The following is a 6017-nucleotide window of genomic DNA, read 5'->3' on the forward strand; positions in this document are numbered from 1 at the left end:
GAGAAAAGAAAGAGCAAGAGGGAGGGAGGGGCAAGCAGAAAGACTAAAACCTACCTCAATTAGTTGTAGTGAGACTTAATGAAATAATGTTGAGGCTGTCTAAGGGCTAGAGTTGTAAACTGGTGGTACTGCACTTGCCTGGCACTGTGAGGTCCTGAGTCAGTTTCCTAAGATGGCAAAATTTAAAATTAATTAATTAATTTTTAAAACCCCAGGATTTCCCTAACTACAGCTCAGCCATAGTGAAATGGCACAAATTTTACTTTTACACATATAAGCAAAGTAGTGTCCAAGCACAGAGAACAAATCAGTTTTGCCATCACAAGTAAAAGGTAAACTTCTGTTACTATTATTATCTCATCTTAATCATATTTATTATGAACATAATCAACAACCAACATTTACTAAGTATTACAAGCTAGGTGCTGTCTCTAGTCTGTTTAAATGCATTAACTCATTTGGTACATCAGATAAAACATCCTACGTTAGCTATAACAAGAGAAAGGTTATAGATACTATACCATGAATTCAGAGCAAAGTTTCTTCCAGACAAAAAACTAGGAAAGGTTGTCTGGAAGAGAATGGGGGATACAGATTTTAAGGACAGATAAAGGGAAGGGGATACAGAGTTAAAGTAGCATAAGAACAGGAAGTACAGTATCTTCCTAAGAATGAATTAAAGGAGACATGATAAGCAGTAATAAAAAAGCTGAAAAAGTGAGTCAGGACATTAAAAAAGTCTTTTGAGCGCCCAGTTAGGATTAAACTAACATTTCTTAAATACCATGTTTTGCCATTGTGCCCTTTGTAATTTTCATCTACAGAACTCATTAAGGATAGTAAAAAGCTTGTGACAAATTTTTGGCTAGAAAATTTGAAAACTGGTTCAGAAAATTCCACCTGGCTGCTTTTTGAAATATCCTGTACAACTCTTTCTCTTGGTTTCTACTACAACTAATAACAGCCAGTTTCTCAATTCCACTTATTCAAGCTACAAATCTGAATTGTCTAAATTTCTCTTTCACCATACCACTCATTCACAATTTTAACTTCTACACTTAATGACTTCCAAAGTGGCTACTACAACTTACACAGAATATAATGTATAAATTTTATCTATATATCTTTCCTAATATCTTAAAATCCTCTCTGCCAAATTACATATATATCAGTATATACAAAAGTCTTTCATGTTTTTGAGTCTGAATATATTGCTGTCCTCATTACCTAAAAATGACCATCTCCCATGTCTGCTCCAATTATGTAATCTTTTTTTTTTCTTTCCTTTTCTCAGGAGTGTGTGAGGTGGGGTGCATTACTGAGGTTTGAACCTAAGAGCACTAAACTACATTCTCAGTCTTCTATAAATTTTATTTAAAGATAAGGTCTCACTAAGTTGCCCAAGCTGGTCTTGAACTGGAATCCTCCTGCCTCGGTATTCTGAGTACTTAGGATTATAGATATGTACCAATGTACCTGGCTCCAACTACTCATTCTTCAAGATTCATTTCAAGTATTCTCTCTCAAATGTCTTTAGTGGGGATATCTGAGGGGCCCTGCAATAGCCTAAGTAACAAGTATTATATATAGGCCAGGGATTTAGCTCAGTGGTTCCACCGCCTGCCTTGCAAAGGCAAGGACCCGAGTTTGATCCCTAGTACCAAAAAAAAAAAAGTATCACATATAGCATATATGACAACAAGCCCGGCGTGGTGGCACATGCCTGTAATCCCAGCACTCGGGAGGCTGAGGCAGGAGGATCACCGTGAGTTGGAGACCAGCCTGGACTACATAATGAGTTCCATCCAGGTCAGTCTGAACTACTTACTCAGATCCTGTCTCAAAAAAACAAAAACTATATATGACAACTCAGGACACAGACTTAAAATACTATTTAAGAAGAGTATACTGTAGGGCCAGGGATTTAGCTCAGTGGTTCCACCACCTGCTTTGCAGGTCAAGGGCCCAAGTTTGATCTCCAGCACCAAAACAAAACATTAAAACTAAGTAGAGTATACTGCATTTCCTACCATTTCGTCCTTTTATTAAGAATGTAGAGAAAATTTTAAACTCAATTGTCCAATTTCAATCAAATTTTTCCCCATGTGAAAAAACTGAATGGCAAAATAATATATTTTAAAAGCTGAAGCAGATGATGGCACACACGTGTAGTCTCAGCACTCAGGAGGCTAAAGCAGGGGAATCACCTTGAATTCGAAGATTGCCTATGCTACACAGGAGGTTCAAGCCCAGCCTGCACTACACAGAAAGACCCTGCCTCCCCCTCAAAGAAAGATTTAAAAAATTAAAAAAGAAAAAAGCCAGGCATGGTGTGCATTCCTGTAAACCCAGTACTCCAAAGGCTGAGGCAGGAGGATCACCTTGAGTTCAAGGCCAGCCTGGGCTACCATAGTGAGCTCAAGGATGGTCTGAAATATACGGCAAGACCCTGTCTCACACACACAAAAAAGTTGACAAATCTAGAAATATGGAGCTATTATTTTATCAAAAAAGTTGAGTAGGAGATGAGGATATCAAAGTTTAATTTTAAAAACTGCATATAACAATGCTGACAAATTTTGTCTTTAATGATTCAACCCTTTAAAATTTTACAGTATTATCATGGTGCTGTTATCTTACAATCTCACACATGTTAAAGATACAACATACAAACAAAAACTATTATTAAAGCTAGCTGGCTCTTTGGACTTGAGCTAAATTGAGTTTTCTGTATAATGGTATTTTCTTCAAGATAAATTACCTCCAACTACTGAGAAAATTTCAAGGACCTATAAATTTTGAGAAATTAAAACTATCTCAGGCCTTAGTTCTCATTTTTATGGAAATATCATACCTCCAAGATATCAGATATGTCACTAGCATTGATTACATTTAAGATCCAAAGCTCTTTAAATAATATTAATTATTATTATTATTATTGTACCGGGGGATCAAACTCAGGTCCTTGCACTTAGGAGGTAGGCAGCAACACCACTGAGCTACATCCATGGCCCAAGAATATTTATTTTTAAAATGCTGCAAATTAAAGACCAGGGATTTAGCTCAGTGGTGCCGCACCTGCCTAGCAAGTGCAAAGTTCTGAGTTCAATCTCTGGTACTGGAAAAAAAATTTTTTTTTAATTTTTTTAAATGTTGCAAATGCTTTTTATATGGAAATCAGCTTTGACTTCATTCCTTCTCTAAATCAAATCAAGGCACTACCCTGTACTGTAAGTGTATCACCTCAATATTTTTTAACACCACTACTACCACACTTCTCTACATAACACTTTTACCTGAAATAAATACAACAGTTCTCTCTAAATCTAGTTTTGGCCTGCTAACATCTATCCACTATACACCCTCAGGGCAATAATGGCAAACCTTTTTTTAGAGCTTTCAAAGATACAAACAGCCTGCACTCCCAGGTTGTCCACCACTGCCCTAGGGTCATCTGTCTAAAATACAATCTAACCGTATCAACTCTCTTCTTAACTCTTTAAACCCAGCTTGGCATCTGTAAACCAAGCACTCAGGAGGTGGAGGTGGGAGGATTGAAGTAAGTTTGAGGCCAACCTGGGCTACACAGCAAGTTCAAGGCTAGCCTGAAGTACACAGGGAGACCCTGTCTCAAAAACAAAAGTGTGGGGAGGGGGGCCTTTAACCTGGGCATGTTAGCACATGCTTGTAATCCCTGCACTCTCAGAGGTTGAGGCAGGGGCACCACAAGCTCAAGCCCAGCCTGGGCACTTTAGCAACTTACAAGACTCTGTCTCAAAATTTTAAAAAAATTTAAAAGAGCTGAGGATGTAGTTAATTCAATGTAAAGGCCCTAGGTTAGCATATCTCAATCTTATTATATCCCAAAAATAAAAGCAGTGGCTCTTTGAGTTCAAAATGGCAGGAGGTATATGGAGTGTTGAAGGCTGAATAAATCTGATTTCAGCATCACTGCCAGAAACCAGCCTGAACTTCAATGGAACTAAAAGTGAAGGTTTGCCAGGATTATACACAACCCCGCGTAAATTTAAGGCTGGCTTCCTGGAATTAATCAACACAGATCTAGACTCTGTCCATTTTGTCTACAGTGACAACAGAGACATACCTTAAAGTGGACATTTTTCTCATTTTCTTTTTTTTCTTGTTTGTTGTTTTTATGTGTAAACATTATAGTATTGTTGTTGTTCTTTTGTTCTTATTTCTCCTCTCTCCCTCCCTCTCCTTCACCAGTTTCCCCAAATTTGCATAATCTTCTTTTGCCCTCCAGCTTTATTTCTAATCTCTTCCTCTTCTATTTCTCTATTTTTTCCCCCTATCCCCTTTTAAATTTTCTCCCAAGGGCCAGGGATTTAGCTCAGTTGCACCACACCTTCCTTGAAAGCTCCAGGTCCTGAGTTGATCCCAGCACCAGAAAAAGAAAAAGGAGCCGGGCATGGTGGTGCATGCCTGTAATCCCAGTACCCGGAGGCTGAGGCAGGAGGATCTCTGTGAGTTTGAGACCAGGCTGCACTACATAGTGAGTTCCAGGTCAGTCTCAACAACATAGTGAGACCCTGTCTCCAAAAAAAAAAATGAAGGCAATAAATTTTCTCCCGAGGGTAAAATACCCAGCCACACACACTGAAGGCATAAATATCATATACAATTTTCCCGTTTGGTTGGGATTTTGTTATGTAACAAATCTAGTTCATATGGTTAAAGGTGGCAGTTTGTCATTTTCTAGGTTGTGTTTGATGCTATTGTTATTTCTGACTGTACTACTTCAGCCAAGGTGACATAAGTGTTCTTACTGCTATGCCTTGACTGAGATTGCCTGAGGGTCATAAACAACACTATTGCAAATGCCAAAGAACCGGAGGCTAGACCAAATAGTCATCAAACTCTCATCCCCAATACTGAAGAGGTAGGAGGATCTTGTCAACAGACTCAAAACCCAAAAGCCAGCTATACCTGGAAGACATCTCTGCGTAGTACTTTCCTAAGGTTTCTAAATACTAGCACAATAAAGCTACTTCTCATAAGCAATTTGTAAGTAATGCGGGGGGACTCTTAAATTGCAACCCCAAACTTCCAGCTCACCAAAGGCAAACCCAGGGGACAATGAAGTGGAACAATTCAAAAGTTGCCCACTTGGACTCTCTGAGGTGGTAACAGCAGAAATAACAAAGCAGATTAGTGAGGATCTAGAAAAAAAAATCAAATCAGAGATAATTTCTCAGTTATCTACAGAGATGGTGACCTATATAATAAAAGATATGGTTAGTAACTCTATAGCAGATACAGATTAAAAGATAGAGGACTTGGGGCCGGGGATTTAATTCAGTGATACTGCCACCACCTTGGAAGTATAAGGTCCTGAGTTTAATTCCCAATACCAAAAAAACAGAGAAGCTTAGGGAAATGATGGAAACCACAAAACACCCAACATAAAAAAGAAATGGAGGGGCCAGGGATTTACCTCAGTGGTATTGTGCCTGCCTTGAAAGGACAAGGTCCCAAGTTCAATTCCTAGTACAGAGGGGAGGGAAAAAGGAGGGGAAGGGGAGAATCCATAAAACAGATTCAGAATCCAGGAGATTAAAAATTCCACTCCAAGTACACAGAGCAGAATAAACCAATGTGAAAATAGAAAATCTGATATTAAAGAGAATTGTAGATAGTGATCATGAAAAGAAAAATTTCTTAAAAATAGCAAGGGACTGGGGCTGGGGATTTAGCTCAGTGGTTCGGCCAACTGCCTCGCAAGTGCAAGTGCAAGGGCCTGAGTTCAATTCCTGGTACCAAAAAAAAAGCAACGGACCACAAAAAATTAATCCAACAGTTGCTAGATGATGCAAAGAAGAATAACATAAGATTGATTAGAGTCAATGAAAAAGCAGGAGGTAGTGCAAACAACATAAAAAAAAAAAAAACGGATCACAAGGCCAAGGATTAAGCTCAGTGGCACCATGCCTGCCTAGCAAGCACAAGATCCTGAGTTAGATTCTCAGTACAAAAAAAAAAAAAAAAAAAAAAAA

General features: G+C 38.6%; 1 protein-coding gene across 3 annotated transcripts in view; it reads right to left on the reverse strand.

Annotated features, from left to right (window-relative positions):
• The window catches only part of Pafah1b1 (platelet activating factor acetylhydrolase 1b regulatory subunit 1), a 73457-nt gene that overhangs the window by 53738 nt on the left and 13702 nt on the right, over positions 1-6017 (reverse strand). For all 3 annotated transcript variants that reach the window (XM_033762852.1, XM_010642121.3, XM_010642122.3), the window contains exon 3: positions 55-167. The gene's annotated coding sequence lies outside the window, so the exon portion shown is untranslated. The remainder of the gene's footprint in view (positions 1-54; positions 168-6017) is intronic.

Source organism: Fukomys damarensis, unplaced genomic scaffold, assembly GCF_012274545.1.
Source record: "Fukomys damarensis isolate Sample0158 unplaced genomic scaffold, DMR_v1.0_HiC HiC_scaffold_13, whole genome shotgun sequence".
NCBI lineage: Eukaryota > Metazoa > Chordata > Mammalia > Rodentia > Bathyergidae > Fukomys > Fukomys damarensis.